Source organism: Ambystoma mexicanum, assembly GCF_040938575.1.
Source record: "Ambystoma mexicanum isolate Mex_15411 chromosome 12 unlocalized genomic scaffold, UKY_AmexF1_1 Mex_chr12_unloc.2, whole genome shotgun sequence".
Lineage (NCBI taxonomy): Eukaryota > Metazoa > Chordata > Amphibia > Caudata > Ambystomatidae > Ambystoma > Ambystoma mexicanum.
The window spans coordinates 1,982,887-2,007,783 of NW_027182323.1; the positions used below are offsets into that span (position 1 = coordinate 1,982,887).

The window sequence follows — 24,897 nt, forward strand, 5'->3', positions numbered from 1 at the left end:
ATGGTGGCATCATGTGGGAATCTCTGAGGCTGACTTGGCGCGGTTTTCTGGCAAGAGGGTAGGCTTTACCTGCCTGCCGCATTAAAATAACCCAGAAAAGCGCTCTCCTCCAAAGTTTTTGGAAGAGATCAAAAAGCAGCAGTATTACTCTGGTGACACTCTAGAGTATTCCTCACCACCCTGGGTGATATGGATTTCACCACATCACCTGCTCGGGATTCTTCCATGAAGTCTTCAAATTAAGACCAGAGTAGGCTTTGATATCGACTGGACAGTTCCAATCCTTGCAAGGAAGAAAGGACAGAAGCACTCAACAGCAAGCATGGTGTAGAAAAACACACGATAAGATAAACAGCAACTCCCTTTATAGTGACTTATTGGACTGCGACACCGTTTGCTGCATCGACCTCGTGGCGCAACGGTAGCGCGTCTGACTCCAGATCAGAAGGTTGCGTGTTCAAATCACGTCGGGGTCAATTAGCCTTTTCTATTTCAAAAGTAAGGATTGCAAGTTTGTTAGCTTCCGAACTGTCTTTAAAATCAATCGTGGTACACGTTTTCTAGAAATTCAATTTTTAAATTATGTTTTTAGAACACCTAGGTCAATGTATTCTTATTTTCTGCAACAACAACAAAAAAATGTCGTTTTTGCAGACAAACACTAGTAGTCTGCTGATTTACAGGCCAAATATTATGACCTTCCACCGATTAGTCACACACAGCACATTGCAAACCCACATATCGCGTTTACCTGCATTGCTAAAAAAAAAAAAAAAAAAAGAACTGGACACCTTCAGGGCTGCCTCTTAAAGTTGCAACTGCCCTGTCATTATGATGGCTGTGTATGTGTACTGCAGACTACCGCCCGCTAGAAAGCCAGAGTGGCGCAGTTTTGTTCTAGCAAATGGTCACTTAGTGTTAAGGCAACCCACACAGTTTGGCGCTTTGCAAATGCCAAATAAGCACGCCATTTCAGCGGTCAAGTTACTAACAGGTTAAATTTGACAGAGGCTTGAGTAAAAACAAGTCATAAACCGATTGCACAAATAGAGTATGATAACGGTCAGGGTAACACTCTTAAAACACAACTGGTACAAACATGTATACGAAATGTACAGTTTGAAATACGTATTTCCAAAATACATCGACTCTGGTGGGACTCGAACCCACAACCTTTGAATTGCTTCACAGCACCCTTAGAAGTCCAACGCGCTATCCATTGCGCCACAGAGCCAACTACCCGCATGGGCATAAATAATCAGGATTATCAACATACGGCCTGGATGGACACGGTGTATGTGTTTAGGAATGCTTTATAAACATGTTGAAAGTTGATATCGTTTTTTAGCGTGGCATCCCATGTACTTCAGTGCTTTGTCAACCTGCCACCTCCCGACATCAGTAGGAGTGGCATTTTGTTGCCTGTTTTGGGGATACTCCTATCAAGAGTACTGCCTACTACACTATGGAAAATCTCAAGAGAAATGCTTTGATGGCTGATCAGTGATGGGCAAAACTCCAGGAAGGGCCCTTTGACACACAGTGGTTGGTCTGTAATAGGTCAGCCTGGCTCCTGGCCCAGAGTGCAGTCACAGCTGTACTATTGCCACTGCTGATCCTTTAAAAGCCTCTCTCTGGTATGTCTCCCTGGGAATGTTCTTGCTTCTTTCCCCCAGCCACCGCCGAGGCCACCCACGTGCCCTATTAACGTGCAAGGCCTTGTCCCATCCAATCTTCCTGCTTCCCTGCGGTTTGCATGTTCTTAACTCAGAGCTCCTTAAACATTTTTTTGAAAAAGAGGAAGATTCTGAAAGTTCAGAAAATGTTTCTAGGCATTTTCCCTCCCTTCAGCAGCAGTGAAACTCTTTCCATAGATGGTGAGAACTGAACAACAGTATTTCACTAAAGTAAAACATAGAACCGACGAGCAAACCAAAAGAGGCTTTTCTGAACAGGTCACATTATAACCGCATCTGGCCTGGCGTTTTCAAGCAATCCTCCAACATGTCATCGTCATGGCAATGGTTTCTTTTCTGACTCGGCTGCATTGAGTGGACATTGTACTTTCTAGGAGTAGCGCCATGATGCCCTCGGGCGACCAATGCGTTTTATAAGTGTAAATAACATAACTAAAACAATGTTGCATGCTTGAAGTCTACAGTTTATCTGAATACAGGAAAGCCTCGTGGCAAAGTACAACATTGGAAGTCATGTTGGTTATGATGGCTCCATTACTTCGGTGCATGTGTTGAGTGAATCGCAGGGTCTATGGTGGAACAGTTACCACTCTGCTCTTTGAATCCTGCGCTCAAATATCGGTGGGATGATTAAGCACGTGACCTCTTAAAAGCCTTGATGGCTATTTCTTACTTTCTATGCTCTCACGTTGTTGAACATGATATACTTTACAATAATGTAATTTTCATTCTTTTTCACTTCAAAATATTGTTCTTTCATATAAATTCGAAATGTTTGAAACACTTCTATATAAAGCACTGAATGCATTATCCATGAAGGGCAAAGCGAAAGGAGGGACTCAAGGACTTATGTTTTTTGTGTTGCAATATGTCAACCTGTCTCTCGCACCAGGTTCAGTCACAGCTCTGCTATTGCAACTGCTGATCAGTTAAAAGCTTGTATTGCATTTTTCTCTGTGGGAATGTTCTTGCCTCTTTCCTCTGGCATCCACTTAAGTGAATCACCTGCTCTGTTAACTTGCTAAAATGACACCTTTCCATGCATCTTTCTACTTGCGTGGTGTTTACCTGTTCTTAATTCAAAGCTTTTTCGAAACATTTTTCAAAAGAAGGACGTTTCTGAAAGTTCAGAATTTTTTCTGGACATTGCCCTCCCACCAGCAGCAGCAAATCTCTTTCCATTTCGCTTACGCGAGCTGACCCAGTATTTCAATAAGAGCACCTGGAGACTGACTGCCCCTGGGTGGTAGCGGTGTGCGGTATAAATCAACATAACATAACATTAACATAAAACATTTTGAATCTCCCAGACCTGTGACGTCAGTTAATCTATACCCTTGCCCAAAGGCAATTACTGTTTTTTATGGCCTGCCCTTGTCATCAAATCCTTCGAGCATGGCCAATTCCCCTCGTACTATGGCTGCCTGAAGCTGTAAGGGAAAAATCTGTCCCCCTCTTCGTCCATGGGGATCTGTGGCCTGAACAAAAGTTCATCAGGTATCCTCCTAATCTTCCCACTAAGCTGGGTAGCCACGTTAACAAAATGGGTACCCCATAAAGAAAGAGTTCTGGCTCTAATGGCATTCCTCACATTCTTCACAGAGCTATCCGTCCTGTAAATGGAATGATACATTTGCCCACGTTTAAATAATATATCCCTGGTATGGAACACACTATACCTTTATCAGTAAAAGAAATCGTCATATTCAGCTTTGTCATTAAATCTCGACCCAGAATATTAACTGGTGTCTGCCTTGAATACAATAAAGGTATAAAACATATCACATTCTCCTATAGAGACTGGCAATTAATCAGTAAAAGGAACTCTACTTGCAGCTCCAGAGAAGTCTTGCGCATTCTCTACTAAAACAGAACAAGATTTGCCTCCTACGGTAACATCAAACCATGGTTCTTGTTGTCTCGGGAGGATAGCTCAGGGGCAACGTGCTTGCCTTGGAAGCAAGACGACAAGGAGCAACACAGCTTCGATCCCTGGGTCCGTGCTTAGAAACCTCTGGGTATTAAGCGCATTATAAATAACATCTCATATCGATATCTTGAGGATTTGGTGTCACTGATAGTACTGAACACATCAAGTCAGCCTGTGAGCTGTCCTATTGTGGATACATGCTTATTCCCGTGCCTATAAAAGGACTTCCTCATGCGTCAGTGACACCCCCTACCCTAAGCATCAATAACTGTCCCATGTTTGCACTCTGCTGTATCTGCATGGGTGCATGCTGTGGGATGTATTTACCCATGCATCCGAGCCCTACCTCAAAACTGTGCAGTACTGACATGGAAAACATCATGATGGCCAGAGTTTCCCAGAAAATGTACAGGGAAATGCAGGAAGAATAGGCTGCCACTCATTTTTACCGATGTTATGGGCACAGAAGGACACTGCCTAAAACCACCATTGGACTACCCACACAGTAGTTTGAAACCATCGGGAGTGGCAATGCTGATTGCCAAAAGCAAACCCATAACTGTTGGGAATTCATTTTCTTAAATCCCAAAAAGGGGTGCAGTACCAGTACTCACCACTATCCAAAAGCCGGCGTTTTAAAACAACACCAGATTTTACTTTTTTGTGTAAAACTGAATAAGTGAACCCAAGGCAAGCCAAAGAAAGACTTACTGAGAGGTGGATACAATGTAAAGTTATATTCTGAAGTGACTTGAAGGTTTATAACAAGACTGGCTTAGCTGTGGATTTCAGCAGTTTAAGTAAATTTGGACTGAAAGACACTACAAATCTAAATGTTTAAAAGAAATGAGTGACCTACTTTGAGTGTCACATAGGTTGCAATTGTTTAAATGTCATAGTTTTGAACTTAGAATCAGCATTCTAGCTGCATATGTAAAAAAATGTATTGACTTAAACTGGGGAACAAAAAGTGACATTTTATCTGAAACTTGGCTTAAGGAACTGAATTCTGCCTGGCAACTACCCCCATCAGGAGTGAAACTTGAGTCACAGCTGTGTTCCCAGGCCTATCTGCCTTTTGCTGGCCACACTAAGGATATGCCATCTCCCTGATAATTGAATTAAGGGGAGCCCCACAGAACACAGGAGCTCTGAACAATGCAACCCACTTCACCCAGGCAGATGGTTTATTACAGAGGTCGTAAAACAGCTTCCTCTTGGCAGAAGCTGGGAGGGGCACTGCCTGTGAGAGCAAGCTGGCTTGGCAGAACTGGAAAAACCAGAAATTCAACCTTGTGCTGGGGGAAACCACACCCCTTTGGGGGCCAGAACATAACTTTAAAAAGAAGGATCATTCATAGAGCGGCATGTGAAAATTTTATCAATGATACCATAATTCTTGTGATTTTTCTGCCCACATTTTAAGAGGTTTTTCGAACCGGTGGCATGTTCAGGGGGGTTTTAGCGGAAAAGAGGATATTACTCAAAATGTGTGCATGTGAAAAATCTGACACTTCATCAATTAATGTCCATACTCCTTGCGCACATGTGTGTACATTTGGGTTAATGTCAGAAATTGCAAAATCAGTTAAAAGTGCAAAATATTGCCATTTCTGAATGCAAGCCCCCAGGAAGAGCAAAGTTTGGACAGGGTATATCTCCTGTGATATGTGATGTGTGCATGTAATTTTAAACCAATGTTTACCTGTGCAAATATGTCTTTTGTTATCAAATCTAGATTTGTGTGCAAGTTGACAGGAGGAGTGGACTCTCTGCAAGCCATAAAATGACATCGCTCTGACTCACAGTTCTTTCCCCAATCATGGGAGAGGGGAGAATTGGGCCAATGGCAAGTGGAGAGGGGCTGGCTAGTGATGCTGCTCACACACACCCATTTTCAAAACACATAAAAGCAGAGAGACAGGACAGATAGGGACTTTCAAATCCATTTGCAGCTGGAAGCTCTGCCGGGAAAATCCATACTTTACCTCCATCAATCTCCAGAGAAAGCTGTGCAGAAAGATCCAGACTTTAAATCCCTCAATCTTCAGAATCCAGAGAGAGAGCAGACCCAGATCACTGTGAAGTGCAGAGACCAGTGTCCCGTCTAAAACCTGACCAGATCCATGGCGAGGCCCATTTCACTCAAGAATATAGTGTGAGTACCTAGAAAACTGTGCAGAACCAATCTCCTCGTTAAAATAATATAATTCAATCTAGCTTAATCTAAGTAGAACTGTCTCCTAACTGTCACCTGTCATTTGCAAAGCTGTCACCTGTCATTTTCTAGTTGCAAGCGGCACTTGTCTTTTTGAACTTTAAAATTTCAAATCTGAAAAACGACCTTTATTTAATCGCTCATATCTCCGTGACCGTTTGTGCTAGAGACATGCAGTAACTTTCATCTGGAAGCTGAGATCCTAGGCTTTCCTAGGACCCCAAAAAGATATTGCTAGCCCTTGTAGTTCCTCTGTAATCGCACCAGACGCATTCGCGAATTTTACCGCGATTTGCAAATTTCTCCACTTGCAAAAAGATAGCTGCTTTTGCTTTCCTCTGAAAGAAATTCGTTTAACCTGCTAATCATTCCTGAATCATTGCAAGAGTGAGCCTGGACTAATATTAACTAGATACCACTCACCCTGAACCTCTGAAAGGGAATTAAAAGCATTTCCAGCATATTTCTCATCCATTGCTAGCACAAATAAAAGCATTTGGGCCTGTGTTTTCAAAACTCCTATCTGTTTTCTTTAAGCGTGCTTGGGGGGGATTGAACTGAATTACATTGATTGCATTTCTGAGAACTGTGTGCTTTCCTCCCATTTCCTTGCATTGCATAAAGAGGGGGGGAGTGAATAGCCAGAGAAAAGTGATTACATTGTTTGGTTGAAATCATATTGAGTATTTTCTGTACTGCATTCATTGAATATTGCATCCACCTGAGCTTACATAAAGCATTCTGTACCACCTTCTTCTTTTGTTCCTATTCACCTGTGTGCTACCTTATCCATTTCATGTCAACTCCTTATTGATTATAGAGAAGCGTGTTGGTGCCAGATTCTCCGTTGTTAATCTTTATCATATCAGATTAAGTGTGCTATTCAATTATTAATTTATTATAAAGTGTGATATATATATATCTATTGTTTAAATTATCAAATAAACCTTTTAACTTGCAAAACAGAACTACTTCTTGGCTCAGTGGGGTCAGGAGGATTCCAAGAGAGGGGTGTTATATAGGGGTAGTCATCCAGAACGCATGAACTGGACATAAAGATATATCAATAAGGGTTTTCATTCAGTATTATAGACTAGGCGTTGACTTAGCTGTAGTGTTGAATTGAATCCTCTTACAGTGCTGTGACTGTCCTTGTGGTGGATTCACTGGTGCTTGCTGTGGTTGCAAAGCCTGCTGCGTTTGCGGCACTTGCACTTGATACACTGTCTGATCTTGGGAAAACCCGTCCCTATTTTGTGAGCTATATGCTGGAGGATAAGCTGTCCCCCCTCTTGAGAATTGCCCATTCTGTACATACCCTTGGCTCCCACATGTTCACGCAATGTGCCCTGTCATACCACATGTCCAACATAAAGGAGGGAGTCTTCTCATTTGTCCTCATTGCATATTTTGATTGTCATTCTGCATATTCTGAAACCCACCTTGGTTATTTTGAAAATCACCCTGATTATTCTGGAAACCACCTCTCCCTCTGAAACCGGTTCCTCTGCCTCTCGGCACGGACCCATTCCCTCGTTGATCCGATTGGCATTGATTATTCGCCTGAGGCATACCCACAGCTTGCTGTGTTCCTAGCCCCTCTCTGCTTGTCAGTACTGCTCCTTCTATGGCATATTTTGATTATTTCTTCAGGGCTAACTCAGCCTCCTCAAGCTTCCAAGTATCCTCCTTCTTCTTATTTTTCTCCTGCAGCAATCGGCAATGATGCACGATAGTCAACTGTATTTCTGCCCAGGGCTTTGCTTCCATTCCCACTTGTTTCTTAAGCTGTCTCTGTACCTGTTCTGGCAATCCCTGACACAAAATGTGGTAAAATACTGGCACTGATTTTCCCCACGGCTCTCGAGTTTCCAAAGGCCACCATCCCTGAAAATGCTGAATGTAAGCAAGCGGATCCTTGTCATCTTTCATCTTACGTTCCATAATTGCACCCATATCTGACGTATCAGTATACTGTACCCTGAATGCTTTCCAAACAGCCGCCCTTCAATTATTACTTGGTGCTCGGTCATGAGCTGTGTTCTGTGCCGTGACACTCGAATAACCTGCTCTTGTCCAAATGTCATCAGCTCTTTCGGCAATAATGGCTGCTAGGAAACCCCTAATGTCCCCTATAGCCAGCCTATTTCCTCCTATCATCTTTTCTAGCTCATAAATTCATTTTCCCGCAGCCGCTGTTAAACTAGGGAGATTGCATCTTAAATTATCCTTGTCCATCTGGGGCAATACCTGTCCATTCGCTCTGTACGAGCGTAACCTCGTCAGCTTTATCATTTTCTCCTTTCCATCTCTTAATCTCCGTTCTATATCTAAGGATTCATTTGATCATTTGATTTTCTCCTCTTTGTCTTGTAAGACCTTAAAGGTCTCCTCCTTTCCTTTAGTCCTTTCTCTTTCTGGACTCTCGTCACTGCTAAAGACATGTAACCCGGATTACTGTATCCTGTTGCCGCTTTTAGTTCCCTTAATGGATACAATCCTTCATCTTTTGTACTATCGACATTTCCTTCAGGCGCAGTGGGGGAGCAGAAGGATCAACACCTTCCTCCCTGCACTGATTAAGCATCCAATCCTCAGGAGGTGTACCTTCTCGTTCCTCCTGGTACATCTTCCAAAGCTCTAGGCTAGCTAACCTTTTCTCCAATTTCTTCCCTGTGTACGCAGCGTGCAAGTATGTGGTCATGTGTGGCAAAACCACTTTTGACAGCGATCCCCCTTGTGGCCATGGCATGAACATTTTGTCTGTGGTACCCTTAACCCATTCCGCACTGTACTGTTTGAGCTTAGGTGGATGTTTTGGCAGTTGCTTGCTTGACTTAGGCACAGAGAGAAAAACGTTTATTTTCCCAAGATCATGCCATCTTTTTATGTGAGGAATCAGGCTCTCCTGTTTCCAAAATATACATCTGTGCCTGCAACAGGTTGACAAAAGTATAACTCACCAAGCTGCCCACCCAAATACTTATTATTGTGTATTGGAAAGAAATGTTTGGAATACATTTGATTGTTTAAGCAGGGGACATGATTCAACATACCTTTTGGAGACTCAGCGCCCAACAAATCTCCCCACGCATAAAAAGTGTCAGCCTATCAATCGTTTGTCTTTTCTGTGAAACAACCGAGGCTCATAAGTGAACCTGACAATATATCAGGGAAAATAACTGTATTAGGAAAAAAAAGCATGGATCACTTTTAGAGGAGACACCAGCACTAGAGAGAATACACAGCTCCCAAAGACAATGCAGTAAAAAAGGCTGATAACTTTTGAAATGATCCTGTGCTATTCCACAGAATGGAATTGAAAATGAAAGGAAAGAAAGACACTGTGAGTTTAGTTTTGAGAATGGGACAAACTTCAGCAAACAAACACAAAGCAACAGAGGTAATGAACTGCGGCATTTATTTATTTATTTACGCATTTATGAAGCGCGCCAAGGAGAGAAAATGAGATCCATCGTGTAAAAGCTTGGGCCCAGGTTATATGGCTGTGGCTACATGCAGCTTCCAGTCCCTTAAACTGTGCGGCTCTGGCGGATGACAATGAGGAGAGAATGTCCCTGCGAGGAGGGTTCGGGGGGTGCGTATCAGACACTTCATCTGCCCCAGCTGGACATCCTTTACACCGCCCCTTTCTGTTTATTAGAGCTGCACTATCGTCACTGTGTATTCATTTATATTACAGTGGTAATTATGTACTGTAGAGGGTGAGTGTTCAAATAGAGCTGGAGACCAGTCTATGCGTGCGTCAGATGGGTATAGAGGGTGTATGAGTAACAGTGGCCCAGGTGGGCTGCTGGGGGCAGGCACGGATGGTGGCATCATGTGGGAATCTCTGAGGCTGACTTGGCGCGGTTTTCTGGCAAGAGGGTAGGCTTTACCTGCCTGCCGCATTAAAATAACCCAGAAAAGCGCTCTCCTCCAAAGTTTTTGGAAGAGATCAAAAAGCAGCAGTATTACTCTGGTGACACTCTAGAGTATTCCTCACCACCCTGGGTGATATGGATTTCACCACATCACCTGCTCGGGATTCTTCCATGAAGTCTTCAAATTAAGACCAGAGTAGGCTTTGATATCGACTGGACAGTTCCAATCCTTGCAAGGAAGAAAGGACAGAAGCACTCAACAGCAAGCATGGTGTAGAAAAACACACGATAAGATAAACAGCAACTCCCTTTATAGTGACTTATTGGACTGCGACACCGTTTGCTGCATCGACCTCGTGGCGCAACGGTAGCGCGTCTGACTCCAGATCAGAAGGTTGCGTGTTCAAATCACGTCGGGGTCAATTAGCCTTTTCTATTTCAAAAGTAAGGATTGCAAGTTTGTTAGCTTCCGAACTGTCTTTAAAATCAATCGTGGTACACGTTTTCTAGAAATTCAATTTTTAAATTATGTTTTTAGAACACCTAGGTCAATGTATTCTTATTTTCTGCAACAACAACAAAAAAATGTCGTTTTTGCAGACAAACACTAGTAGTCTGCTGATTTACAGGCCAAATATTATGACCTTCCACCGATTAGTCACACACAGCACATTGCAAACCCACATATCGCGTTTACCTGCATTGCTAAAAAAAAAAAAAAAAAAAGAACTGGACACCTTCAGGGCTGCCTCTTAAAGTTGCAACTGCCCTGTCATTATGATGGCTGTGTATGCTGTACTGCAGACTACCGCCCGCTAGAAAGCCAGAGTGGCGCAGTTTTGTTCTAGCAAATGGTCACTTAGTGTTAAGGCAACCCACACAGTTTGGCGCTTTGCAAATGCCAAATAAGCACGCCATTTCAGCGGTCAAGTTACTAACAGGTTAAATTTGACAGAGGCTTGAGTAAAAACAAGTCATAAACCGATTGCACAAATAGAGTATGATAACGGTCGGGGTAACACTCTTAAAACACAACTGGTACAAACATGTATACGAAATGTACAGTTTGAAATACGTATTTCCAAAACACATCGACTCTGGTGGGACTCGAACCCACAACCTTTGAATTACTTCACAGCACCCTTAGAAGTCCAACGCGCTATCCATTGCGCCACAGAGCCAACTACCCGCATGGGCATGAATAATCAGGATTATCAACATACGGCCTGGATGGACACGGTGTATGTGTTTAGGAATGCTTTATAAACATGTTGAAAGTTGATATCGTTTTTTAGCGTGGCATCCCATGTACTTCAGTGCTTTGTCAACCTGCCACCTCCCGACATCAGTAGGAGTGGCATTTTGTTGCCTGTTTTGGGGATACTCCTATCAAGAGTACTGCCTACTACACTATGGAAAATCTCAAGAGAAATGCTTTGATGGCTGATCAGTGATGGGCAAAACTCCAGGAACGACCCTTTGACACACAGTGGTTGGTCTGTAATAGGTCAGCCTGGCTCCTGGCCCAGAGTGCAGTCACAGCTGTACTATTGCCACTGCTGATCCTTTAAAAGCCTCTCTCTGGTATGTCTCCCTGGGAATGTTCTTGCTTCTTTCCCCCAGCCACCGCCGAGGCCACCCACGTGCCCTATTAACGTGCAAGGCCTTGTCCCATCCAATCTTCCTGCTTCCCTGCGGTTTGCATGTTCTTAACTCAGAGCTCCTTAAACATTTTTTTGAAAAAGAGGAAGATTCTGAAAGTTCAGAAAATGTTTCTAGGCATTTTCCCTCCCTTCAGCAGCAGTGAAACTCTTTCCATAGATGGTGAGAACTGAACAACAGTATTTCACTAAAGTAAAACATAGAACCGACGAGCAAACCAAAAGAGGCTTTTCTGAACAGGTCACATTATAACCGCATCTGGCCTGGCGTTTTCAAGCAATCCTCCAACATGTCATCGTCATGGCAATGGTTTCTTTTCTGACTCGGCTGCATTGAGTGGACATTGTACTTTCTAGGAGTAGCGCCATGATGCCCTCGGGCGACCAATGCGTTTTATAAGTGTAAATAACATAACTAAAACAATGTTGCATGCTTGAAGTCTACAGTTTATCTGAATACAGGAAAGCCTTGTGGCAAAGTACAACATTGGAAGTCATGTTGGTTATGATGGCTCCATTACTTCGGTGCATGTGTTGAGTGAATCGCAGGGTCTATGGTGGAACAGTTACCACTCTGCTCTTTGAATCCTGCGCTCAAATATCGGTGGGATGATTAAGCACGTGACCTCTTAAAAGCCTTGATGGCTATTTCTTACTTTCTATGCTCTCACGTTGTTGAACATGATATACTTTACAATAATGTAATTTTCATTCTTTTTCACTTCAAAATATTGTTCTTTCATATAAATTCGAAATGTTTGAAACACTTCTATATAAAGCACTGAATGCATTATCCATGAAGGGCAAAGCGAAAGGAGGGACTCAAGGACTTATGTTTTTTGTGTTGCAATATGTCAACCTGTCTCTCGCACCAGGTTCAGTCACAGCTCTGCTATTGCAACTGCTGATCAGTTAAAAGCTTGTATTGCATTTTTCTCTGTGGGAATGTTCTTGCCTCTTTCCTCTGGCATCCACTTAAGTGAATCACCTGCTCTGTTATCTTGCTAAAATGACACCTTTCCATGCATCTTTCTACTTGCGTGGTGTTTACCTGTTCTTAATTCAAAGCTTTTTCGAAACATTTTTCAAAAGAAGGACGTTTCTGAAAGTTCAGAATTTTTTCTGGACATTGCCCTCCCACCAGCAGCAGCAAATCTCTTTCCATTTCGCTTACGCGAGCTGACCCAGTATTTCAATAAGAGCACCTGGAGACTGACTGCCCCTGGGTGGTAGCGGTGTGCGGTATAAATCAACATAACATAACATTAACATAAAACATTTTGAATCTCCCAGACCTGTGACGTCAGTTAATCTATACCCTTGCCCAAAGGCAATTACTGTTTTTTATGGCCTGCCCTTGTCATCAAATCCTTCGAGCATGGCCAATTCCCCTCGTACTATGGCTGCCTGAAGCTGTAAGGGAAAAATCTGTCCCCCTCTTCGTCCATGGGGATCTGTGGCCAGAACAAAAGTTCATCAGGTATCCTCCTAATCTTCCCACTAAGCTGGGTAGCCACGTTAACAAAATGGGTACCCCATAAAGAAAGAGTTCTGGCTCTAACGGCATTCCTCACATTCTTCACAGAGCTATCCGTCCTGTAAATGGAATGATACATTTGCCCACGTTTAAATAATATATCCCTGGTATGGAACACACTATACCTTTATCAGTAAAAGAAATCGTCATATTCAGCTTTGTCATTAAATCTCGACCCAGAATATTAACTGGTGTCTGCCTTGAATACAATAAAGGTATAAAACATATCACATTCTCCTATAGAGACTGGCAATTAATCAGTAAAAGGAACTCTACTTGCAGCTCCAGAGAAGTCTTGCGCATTCTCTACTAAAACAGAACAAGATTTGCCTCCTACGGTAACATCAAACCATGGTTCTTGTTGTCTCGGGAGGATAGCTCAGGGGCAACGTGCTTGCCTTGGAAGCAAGACGACACGGAGCAACACAGCTTCGATCCCTGGGTCCGTGCTTAGAAACCTCTGGGTATTAAGCGCATTATAAATAACATCTCATATCGATATCTTGAGGATTTGGTGTCACTGATAGTACTGAACACATCAAGTCAGCCTGTGAGCTGTCCTATTGTGGATACATGCTTATTCCCGTGCCTATAAAAGGACTTCCTCATGCGTCAGTGACACCCCCTACCCTAAGCATCAATAACTGTCCCATGTTTGCACTCTGCTGTATCTGCATGGGTGCGTGCTGTGGGATGTATTTACCCATGCATCCGAGCCCTACCTCAAAACTGTGCAGTACTGACATGGAAAACATCATGATGGCCAGAGTTTCCCAGAAAATGTACAGGGAAATGCAGGAAGAATAGGCTGCCACTCATTTTTACCGATGTTATGGGCACAGAAGGACACTGCCTAAAACCACCATTGGACTACCCACACAGTAGTTTGAAACCATCGGGAGTGGCAATGCTGATTGCCAAAAGCAAACCCATAACTGTTGGGAATTCATTTTCTTAAATCCCAAAAAGGGGTGCAGTACCAGTACTCACCACTATCCAAAAGCCGGCGTTTTAAAACAACACCAGATTTTACTTTTTTGTGTAAAACTGAATAAGTGAACCCAAGGCAAGCCAAAGAAAGACTTACTGAGAGGTGGATACAATGTAAAGTTATATTCTGAAGTGACTTGAAGGTTTATAACAAGACTGGCTTAGCTGTGGATTTCAGCAGTTTAAGTAAATTTGGACTGAAAGACACTACAAATCTAAATGTTTAAAAGAAATGAGTGACCTACTTTGAGTGTCACATAGGTTGCAATTGTTTAAATGTCATAGTTTTGAACTTAGAATCAGCATTCTAGCTGCATATGTAAAAAAATGTATTGACTTAAACTGGGGAACAAAAAGTGACATTTTATCTGAAACTTGGCTTAAGGAACTGAATTCTGCCTGGCAACTACCCCCATCAGGAGTGAAACTTGAGTCACAGCTGTGTTCCCAGGCCTATCTGCCTTTTGCTGGCCACACTAAGGATATGCCATCTCCCTGATAATTGAATTAAGGGGAGCCCCACAGAACACAGGAGCTCTGAACAATGCAACCCACTTCACCCAGGCAGATGGTTTATTACAGAGGTCGTAAAACAGCTTCCTCTTGGCAGAAGCTGGGAGGGGCACTGCCTGTGAGAGCAAGCTGGCTTGGCAGAACTGGAAAAACCAGAAATTCAACCTTGTGCTGGGGGAAACCACACCCCTTTGGGGGCCAGAACATAACTTTAAAAAGAAGGATCATTCATAGAGCGGCATGTGAAAATTTTTATCAATGATACCATAATTCTTGTGATTTTTCTGCCCACATTTTAAGAGGTTTTTCGAACCGGTGGCATGTTCAGGGGGGTTTTAGCGGAAAAGAGGATATTACTCAAAATGTGTGCATGTGAAAAATCTGACACTTCATCAATTAATGTCCATACTCCTTGCGCACATGTGTGTAAATTTGGGTTAATGTCAGAAATTGCAAAATCAGTTAAAAGTGCAAAATATTGCCATTTCTGAATGCAAGCCCCCAGGAAGAGCAAAGTTTGGACAGGGTATATCTCCTGTGATATGTGATGTGTGCATGTAATTTTAAACCAATGTTTACCTGTGCAAATATGTCTTTTGTTATCAAATCTAGATTTGTGTGCAAGTTGACAGGAGGAGTGGACTCTCTGCAAGCCATAAAATGACATCGCTCTGACTCACAGTTCTTTCCCCAATCATGGGAGAGGGGAGAATTGGGCCAATGGCAAGTGGAGAGGGGCTGGCTAGTGATGCTGCTCACACACACCCATTTTCAAAACACATAAAAGCAGAGAGACAGGACAGATAGGGACTTTCAAATCCATTTGCAGCTGGAAGCTCTGCCGGGAAAATCCATACTTTACCTCCATCAATCTCCAGAGAAAGCTGTGCAGAAAGATCCAGACTTTAAATCCCTCAATCTTCAGAATCCAGAGAGAGAGCAGACCCAGATCACTGTGAAGTGCAGAGACCAGTGTCCCGACTAAAACCTGACCAGATCCATGGCGAGGCCCATTTCACTCAAGAATATAGTGTGAGTACCTAGAAAACTGTGCAGAACCAATCTCCTCGTTAAAATAATATAATTCAATCTAGCTTAATCTAAGTAGAACTGTCTCCTAACTGTCACCTGTCATTTGCAAAGCTGTCACCTGTCATTTTCTAGTTGCAAGCGGCACTTGTCTTTTTGAACTTTAAAATTTCAAATCTGAAAAACGACCTTTATTTAATCGCTCATATCTCCGTGACCGTTTGTGCTAGAGACATGCAGTAACTTTCATCTGGAAGCTGAGATCCTAGGCTTTCCTAGGACCCCAAAACGATATTGCTAGCCCTTGTAGTTCCTCTGTAATCGCACCAGACGCATTCGCGAATTTTACCGCGATTTGCAAATTTCTCCACTTGCAAAAAGATAGCTGCTTTTGCTTTCCTCTGAAAGAAATTCGTTTAACCTGCTAATCATTCCTGAATCATTGCAAGAGTGAGCCTGGACTAATATTAACTAGATACCACTCACCCTGAACCTCTGAAAGGGAATTAAAAGCATTTCCAGCATATTTCTCATCCATTGCTAGCACAAATAAAAGCATTTGGGCCTGTGTTTTCAAAACTCCTATCTGTTTTCTTTAAGCGTGCTTGGGGGGGATTGAACTGAATTACATTGATTGCATTTCTGAGAACTGTGTGCTTTCCTCCCATTTCCTTGCATTGCATAAAGAGGGGGGGAGTGAATAGCCAGAGAAAAGTGATTACATTGTTTGGTTGAAATCATATTGAGTATTTTCTGTACTGCATTCATTGAATATTGCATCCACCTGAGCTTACATAAAGCATTCTGTACCACCTTCTTCTTTTGTTCCTATTCACCTGTGTGCTACCTTATCCATTTCATGTCAACTCCTTATTGATTATAGAGAAGCGTGTTGGTGCCAGATTCTCCGTTGTTAATCTTTATCATATCAGATTAAGTGTGCTATTCAATTATTAATTTATTATAAAGTGTGATATATATATATCTATTGTTTAAATTATCAAATAAACCTTTTAACTTGCAAAACAGAACTACTTCTTGGCTCAGTGGGGTCAGGAGGATTCCAAGAGAGGGGTGTTATATAGGGGTAGTCATCCAGAACGCATGAACTGGACATAAAGATATATCAATAAGGGTTTTCATTCAGTATTATAGACTAGGCGTTGACTTAGCTGTAGTGTTGAATTGAATCCTCTTACAGTGCTGTGACTGTCCTTGTGGTGGATTCACTGGTGCTTGCTGTGGTTGCAAAGCCTGCTGCGTTTGCGGCACTTGCACTTGATACACTGTCTGATCTTGGGAAAACCCGTCCCTATTTTGTGAGCTATATGCTGGAGGATAAGCTGTCCCCCCTCTTGAGAATTGCCCATTCTGTACATACCCTTGGCTCCCACATGTTCACGCAATGTGCCCTGTCATACCACATGTCCAACATAAAGGAGGGAGTCTTCTCATTTGTCCTCATTGCATATTTTGATTGTCATTCTGCATATTCTGAAACCCACCTTGGTTATTTTGAAAATCACCCTGATTATTCTGGAAACCACCTCTCCCTCTGAAACCGGTTCCTCTGCCTCTCGGCACGGACCCATTCCCTCGTTGATCCGATTGGCATTGATTATTCGCCTGAGGCATACCCACAGCTTGCTGTGTTCCTAGCCCCTCTCTGCTTGTCAGTACTGCTCCTTCTATGGCATATTTTGATTATTTCTTCAGGGCTAACTCAGCCTCCTCAAGCTTCCAAGTATCCTCCTTCTTCTTATTTTTCTCCTGCAGCAATCGGCAATGATGCACGATAGTCAACTGTATTTCTGCCCAGGGCTTTGCTTCCATTCCCACTTGTTTCTTAAGCTGTCTCTGTACCTGTTCTGGCAATCCCTGACACAAAATGTGGTAAAATACTGGCACTGATTTTCCCCACGGCTCTCGAGTTTCCAAAGGCCACCATCCCTGAAAATGCTGAATGTAAGCAAGCGGATCCTTGTCATCTTTCATCTTACGTTCCATAATTGCACCCATATCTGACGTATCAGTATACTGTACCCTGAATGCTTTCCAAACAGCCGCCCTTCAATTATTACTTGGTGCTCGGTCATGAGCTGTGTTCTGTGCCGTGACACTCGAATAACCTGCTCTTGTCCAAATGTCATCAGCTCTTTCGGCAATAATGGCTGCTAGGAAACCCCTAATGTCCCCTATAGCCAGCCTATTTCCTCCTATCATCTTTTCTAGCTCATAAATTCATTTTCCCGCAGCCGCTGTTAAACTAGGGAGATTGCATCTTAAATTATCCTTGTCCATCTGGGGCAATACCTGTCCATTCGCTCTGTACGAGCGTAACCTCGTCAGCTTTATCATTTTCTCCTTTCCATCTCTTAATCTCCGTTCTATATCTAAGGATTCATTTGATCATTTGATTTTCTCCTCTTTGTCTTGTAAGACCTTAAAGGTCTCCTCCTTTCCTTTAGTCCTTTCTCTTTCTGGACTCTCGTCACTGCTAAAGACATGTAACCCGGATTACTGTATCCTGTTGCCGCTTTTAGTTCCCTTAATGGATACAATCCTTCATCTTTTGTACTATCGACATTTCCTTCAGGCGCAGTGGGGGAGCAGAAGGATCAACACCTTCCTCCCTGCACTGATTAAGCATCCAATCCTCAGGAGGTGTACCTTCTCGTTCCTCCTGGTACATCTTCCAAAGCTCTAGGCTAGCTAACCTTTTCTCCAATTTCTTCCCTGTGTACGCAGCGTGCAAGTATGTGGTCATGTGTGGCAAAACCACTTTTGACAGCGATCCCCCTTGTGGCCATGGCATGAACATTTTGTCTGTGGTACCCTTAACCCATTCCGCACTGTACTGTTTGAGCTTAGGTGGATGTTTTGGCAGTTGCTTGCTTGACTTAGGCACAGAGAGAAAAACGTTTATTTTCCCAAGATCATGCCATCTTTTTATGTGAGGAATCAGGCTCTCCTGTTTCCAAAATATACATCTGTGCCTGCAACAGGTTGACAAAAGTATAACTCACCAAGCTGCCCACCCAAATACTTATTATTGTGTATTGGAAAGAAATGTTTGGAATACATTTGATTGTTTAAGCAGGGGACATGATTCAACATACCTTTTGGAGACTCAGCGCCCAACAAATCTCCCCACGCATAAAAAGTGTCAGCCTATCAATCGTTTGTCTTTTCTGTGAAACAACCGAGGCTCATAAGTGAACCTGACAATATATCAGGGAAAATAACTGTATTAGGAAAAAAAAGCATGGATCACTTTTAGAGGAGACACCAGCACTAGAGAGAATACACAGCTCCCAAAGACAATGCAGTAAAAAAGGCTGATAACTTTTGAAATGATCCTGTGCTATTCCACAGAATGGAATTGAAAATGAAAGGAAAGAAAGACACTGTGAGTTTAGTTTTGAGAATGGGACAAACTTCAGCAAACAAACACAAAGCAACAGAGGTAATGAACTGCGGCATTTATTTATTTATTTACGCATTTATGAAGCGCGCCAAGGAGAGAAAATGAGATCCATCGTGTAAAAGCTTGGGCCCAGGTTATATGGCTGTGGCTACATGCAGCTTCCAGTCCCTTAAACTGTGCGGCTCTGGCGGATGACAATGAGGAGAGAATGTCCCTGCGAGGAGGGTTCGGGGGGTGCGTATCAGACACTTCATCTGCCCCAGCTGGACATCCTTTACACCGCCCCTTTCTGTTTATTAGAGCTGCACTATCGTCACTGTGTATTCATTTATATTACAGTGGTAATTATGTACTGTAGAGGGTGAGTGTTCAAATAGAGCTGGAGACCAGTCTATGCGTGCGTCAGATGGGTATAGAGGGTGTATGAGTAACAGTGGCCCAGGTGGGCTGCTGGGGGCAGGCACGGATGGTGGCATCATGTGGGAATCTCTGAGGCTGACTTGGCGCGGTTTTCTGGCAAGAGGGTAGGCTTTACCTGCCTGCCGCATTAAAATAACCCAGAAAAGCGCTCTCCTCCAAAGTTTTTGGAAGAGATCAAAAAGCAGCAGTATTACTCTGGTGACACTCTAGAGTATTCCTCACCACCCTGGGTGATATGGATTTCACCACATCACCTGCTCGGGATTCTTCCATGAAGTCTTCAAATTAAGACCAGAGTAGGCTTTGATATCGACTGGACAGTTCCAATCCTTGCAAGGAAGAAAGGACAGAAGCACTCAACAGCAAGCATGGTGTAGAAAAACACACGATAAGATAAACAGCAACTCCCTTTATAGTGACTTATTGGACTGCGACACCGTTTGCTGCATCGACCTCGTGGCGCAACGGTAGCGCGTCTGACTCCAGATCAGAAGGTTGCGTGTTCAAATCACGTCGGGGTCAATTAGCCTTTTCTATTTCAAAAGTAAGGATTGCAAGTTTGTTAGCTTCCGAACTGTCTTTAAAATCAATCGTGGTACACGTTTTCTAGAAATTCAATTTTTAAATTATGTTTTTAGAACACCTAGGTCAATGTATTCTTATTTTCTGCAACAACAACAAAAAAATGTCGTTTTTGCAGACAAACACTAGTAGTCTGCTGATTTACAGGCCAAATATTATGACCTTCCACCGATTAGTCACACACAGCACATTGCAAACCCACATATCGCGTTTACCTGCATTGCTAAAAAAAAAAAAAAAAAAAGAACTGGACACCTTCAGGGCTGCCTCTTAAAGTTGCAACTGCCCTGTCATTATGATGGCTGTGTATGCTGTACTGCAGACTACCGCCCGCTAGAAAGCCAGAGTGGCGCAGTTTTGTTCTAGCAAATGGTCACTTAGTGTTAAGGCAACCCACACAGTTTGGCGCTTTGCAAATGCCAAATAAGCACGCCATTTCAGCGGTCAAGTTACTAACAGGTTAAATTTGACAGAGGCTTGAGTAAAAACAAGTCATAAACCGATTGCACAAATAGAGTATGATAACGGTCGGGGTAACACTCTTAAAACACAACTGGTACAAACATGTATACGAAATGTACAGTTTGAAATACGTATTTCCAAAACACATCGACTCTGGTGGGACTCGAACCCACAACCTTTGAATTACTTCACAGCACCCTTAGAAGTCCAACGCGCTATCCATTGCGCCACAGAGCCAACTACCCGCATGGGCATAAATAATCAGGATTATCAACATACGGCCTGGATGGACACGGTGTATGTGTTTAGGAATGCTTTATAAACATGTTGAAAGTTGATATCGTTTTTTAGCGTGGCATCCCATGTACTTCAGTGCTTTGTCAACCTGCCACCTCCCGACATCAGTAGGAGTGGCATTTTGTTGCCTGTTTTGGGGATACTCCTATCAAGAGTACTGCCTACTACACTATGGAAAATCTCAAGAGAAATGCTTTGATGGCTGATCAGTGATGGGCAAAACTCCAGGAAGGGCCCTTTGACACACAGTGGTTGGTCTGTAATAGGTCAGCCTGGCTCCTGGCCCAGAGTGCAGTCACAGCTGTACTATTGCCACTGCTGATCCTTTAAAAGCCTCTCTCTGGTATGTCTCCCTGGGAATGTTCTTGCTTCTTTCCCCCAGCCACCGCCGAGGCCACCCACGTGCCCTATTAACGTGCAAGGCCTTGTCCCATCCAATCTTCCTGCTTCCCTGCGGTTTGCATGTTCTTAACTCAGAGCTCCTTAAACATTTTTTTGAAAAAGAGGAAGATTCTGAAAGTTCAGAAAATGTTTCTAGGCATTTTCCCTCCCTTCAGCAGCAGTGAAACTCTTTCCATAGATGGTGAGAACTGAACAACAGTATTTCACTAAAGTAAAACATAGAACCGACGAGCAAACCAAAAGAGGCTTTTCTGAACAGGTCACATTATAACCGCATCTGGCCTGGCGTTTTCAAGCAATCCTCCAACATGTCATCGTCATGGCAATGGTTTCTTTTCTGACTCGGCTGCATTGAGTGGACATTGTACTTTCTAGGAGTAGCGCCATGATGCCCTCGGGCGACCAATGCGTTTTATAAGTGTAAATAACATAACTAAAACAATGTTGCATGCTTGAAGTCTACAGTTTATCTGAATACAGGAAAGCCTTGTGGCAAAGTACAACATTGGAAGTCATGTTGGTTATGATGGCTCCATTACTTCGGTGCATGTGTTGAGTGAATCGCAGGGTCTATGGTGGAACAGTTACCACTCTGCTCTTTGAATCCTGCGCTCAAATATCGGTGGGATGATTAAGCACGTGACCTCTTAAAAGCCTTGATGGCTATTTCTTACTTTCTATGCTCTCACGTTGTTGAACATGATATACTTTACAATAATGTAATTTTCATTCTTTTTCACTTCAAAATATTGTTCTTTCATATAAATTCGAAATGTTTGAAACACTTCTATATAAAGCAATGAATGCATTATCCATGAAGGGCAAAGCGAAAGGAGGGACTCAAGGACTTATGTTTTTTGTGTTGCAATATGTCAACCTGTCTCTCGCACCAGGTTCAGTCACAGCTCTGCTATTGCAACTGCTGATCAGTTAAAAGCTTGTATTGCATTTTTCTCTGTGGGAATGTTCTTGCCTCTTTCCTCTGGCATCCACTTAAGTGAATCACCTGCTCTGTTAACTTGCTAAAATGACACCTTTCCATGCATCTTTCTACTTGCGTGGTGTTTACCTGTTCTTAATTCAAAGCTTTTTCGAAACATTTTTCAAAAGAAGGACGTTTCTGAAAGTTCAGAATTTTTTCTGGACATTGCCCTCCCACCAGCAGCAGCAAATCTCTTTCCATTTCGCTTACGCGAGCTGACCCAGTATTTCAATAAGAGCACCTGGAGACTGACTGCCCCTGGGTGGTAGCGGTGTGCGGTATAAATCAACATAACATAACATTAACATAAAACATTTTGAATCTCCCAGACCTGTGACGTCAGTTAATCTATACCCTTGCCCAAAGGCAATTACTGTTTTTTATGGCCTGCCCTTGTCATCAAATCCTTCGAGCATGGCCAATTCCCCTCGTACTATGGCTGCCTGAAGCTGTAAGGGAAAAATCTGTCCCCCTCTTCGTCCATGGGGATCTGTGGCCTGAACAAAAGTTCATCAGGTATCCTCCTAATCTTCCCACTAAGCTGGGTAGCCACGTTAACAAAATGGGTACCCCATAAAGAAAGAGTTCTGGCTCTAACGGCATTCCTCACATTCTTCACAGAGCTATCCGTCCTGTAAATGGAATGATACATTTGCCCACGTTTAAATAATATATCCCTGGTATGGAACACACTATACCTTTATCAGTAAAAGAAATCGTCATATTCAGCTTTGTCATTAAATCTCGACCCAGAATATTAACTGGTGTCTGCCTTGAATACAATAAAGGTATAAAACATATCACATTCTCCTATAGAGACTGGCAATTAATCAGTAAAAGGAACTCTACTTGCAGCTCCAGAGAAGTCTTGCGCATTCTCTACTAAAACAGAACAAGATTTGCCTCCTACGGTAACATCAAACCATGGTTCTTGTTGTCTCGGGAGGATAGCTCAGGGGCAACGTGCTTGCCTTGGAAGCAAGACGACACGGAGCAACACAGCTTCGATCCCTGGGTCCGTGCTTAGAAACCTCTGGGTATTAAGCGCATTATAAATAACATCTCATATCGATATCTTGAGGATTTGGTGTCACTGATAGTACTGAACACATCAAGTCAGCCTGTGAGCTGTCCTATTGTGGATACATGCTTATTCCCGTGCCTATAAAAGGACTTCCTCATGCGTCAGTGACACCCCCTACCCTAAGCATCAATAACTGTCCCATGTTTGCACTCTGCTGTATCTGCATGGGTGCGTGCTGTGGGATGTATTTACCCATGCATCCGAGCCCTACCTCAAAACTGTGCAGTACTGACATGGAAAACATCATGATGGCCAGAGTTTCCCAGAAAATGTACAGGGAAATGCAGGAAGAATAGGCTGCCACTCATTTTTACCGATGTTATGGGCACAGAAGGACACTGCCTAAAACCACCATTGGACTACCCACACAGTAGTTTGAAACCATCGGGAGTGGCAATGCTGATTGCCAAAAGCAAACCCATAACTGTTGGGAATTCATTTTCTTAAATCCCAAAAAGGGGTGCAGTACCAGTACTCACCACTATCCAAAAGCCGGCGTTTTAAAACAACACCAGATTTTACTTTTTTGTGTAAAACTGAATAAGTGAACCCAAGGCAAGCCAAAGAAAGACTTACTGAGAGGTGGATACAATGTAAAGTTATATTCTGAAGTGACTTGAAGGTTTATAACAAGACTGGCTTAGCTGTGGATTTCAGCAGTTTAAGTAAATTTGGACTGAAAGACACTACAAATCTAAATGTTTAAAAGAAATGAGTGACCTACTTTGAGTGTCACATAGGTTGCAATTGTTTAAATGTCATAGTTTTGAACTTAGAATCAGCATTCTAGCTGCATATGTAAAAAAATGTATTGACTTAAACTGGGGAACAAAAAGTGACATTTTATCTGAAACTTGGCTTAAGGAACTGAATTCTGCCTGGCAACTACCCCCATCAGGAGTGAAACTTGAGTCACAGCTGTGTTCCCAGGCCTATCTGCCTTTTGCTGGCCACACTAAGGATATGCCATCTCCCTGATAATTGAATTAAGGGGAGCCCCACAGAACACAGGAGCTCTGAACAATGCAACCCACTTCACCCAGGCAGATGGTTTATTACAGAGGTCGTAAAACAGCTTCCTCTTGGCAGAAGCTGGGAGGGGCACTGCCTGTGAGAGCAAGCTGGCTTGGCAGAACTGGAAAAACCAGAAATTCAACCTTGTGCTGGGGGAAACCACACCCCTTTGGGGGCCAGAACATAACTTTAAAAAGAAGGATCATTCATAGAGCGGCATGTGAAAATTTTATCAATGATACCATAATTCTTGTGATTTTTCTGCCCACATTTTAAGAGGTTTTTCGAACCGGTGGCATGTTCAGGGGGGTTTTAGCGGAAAAGAGGATATTACTCAAAATGTGTGCATGTGAAAAATCTGACACTTCATCAATTAATGTCCATACTCCTTGCGCACATGTGTGTAAATTTGGGTTAATGTCAGAAATTGCAAAATCAGTTAAAAGTGCAAAATATTGCCATTTCTGAATGCAAGCCCCCAGGAAGAGCAAAGTTTGGACAGGGTATATCTCCTGTGATATGTGATGTGTGCATGTAATTTTAAACCAATGTTTACCTGTGCAAATATGTCTTTTGTTATCAAATCTAGATTTGTGTGCAAGTTGACAGGAGGAGTGGACTCTCTGCAAGCCATAAAATGACATCGCTCTGACTCACAGTTCTTTCCCCAATCATGGGAGAGGGGAGAATTGGGCCAATGGCAAGTGGAGAGGGGCTGGCTAGTGATGCTGCTCACACACACCCATTTTCAAAACACATAAAAGCAGA

The 24,897-nt window shown here is 42.9% G+C and overlaps 6 non-coding genes across 6 annotated transcripts; 3 read left to right on the forward strand and 3 right to left on the reverse strand.

The window, feature by feature from the left end:
- Positions 1 to 404: 404 nt before the first annotated feature.
- Positions 405 to 476, forward strand: TRNAW-CCA (transfer RNA tryptophan (anticodon CCA)). The gene has a single exon. It is a non-coding gene; the product is annotated as a tRNA-Trp (tRNA).
- Positions 477 to 1,145: 669 nt separating this feature from the next.
- TRNAR-UCU (transfer RNA arginine (anticodon UCU)) lies at positions 1,146 to 1,234 on the reverse strand. Its single transcript is given in 2 exon segments — positions 1,146 to 1,181; positions 1,198 to 1,234. It is a non-coding gene; the product is annotated as a tRNA-Arg (tRNA).
- Positions 1,235 to 10,079: 8,845 nt separating this feature from the next.
- Positions 10,080 to 10,151, forward strand: TRNAW-CCA (transfer RNA tryptophan (anticodon CCA)). Its single transcript has one exon. It is a non-coding gene; the product is annotated as a tRNA-Trp (tRNA).
- Positions 10,152 to 10,821: 670 nt separating this feature from the next.
- Positions 10,822 to 10,910, reverse strand: TRNAR-UCU (transfer RNA arginine (anticodon UCU)). The gene is given in 2 exon segments: positions 10,822 to 10,857; positions 10,874 to 10,910. It is a non-coding gene; the product is annotated as a tRNA-Arg (tRNA).
- Positions 10,911 to 19,756: 8,846 nt separating this feature from the next.
- Positions 19,757 to 19,828, forward strand: TRNAW-CCA (transfer RNA tryptophan (anticodon CCA)). The gene has a single exon. It is a non-coding gene; the product is annotated as a tRNA-Trp (tRNA).
- Positions 19,829 to 20,498: 670 nt separating this feature from the next.
- Positions 20,499 to 20,587, reverse strand: TRNAR-UCU (transfer RNA arginine (anticodon UCU)). The gene is given in 2 exon segments: positions 20,499 to 20,534; positions 20,551 to 20,587. It is a non-coding gene; the product is annotated as a tRNA-Arg (tRNA).
- Positions 20,588 to 24,897: the final 4,310 nt, after the last annotated feature.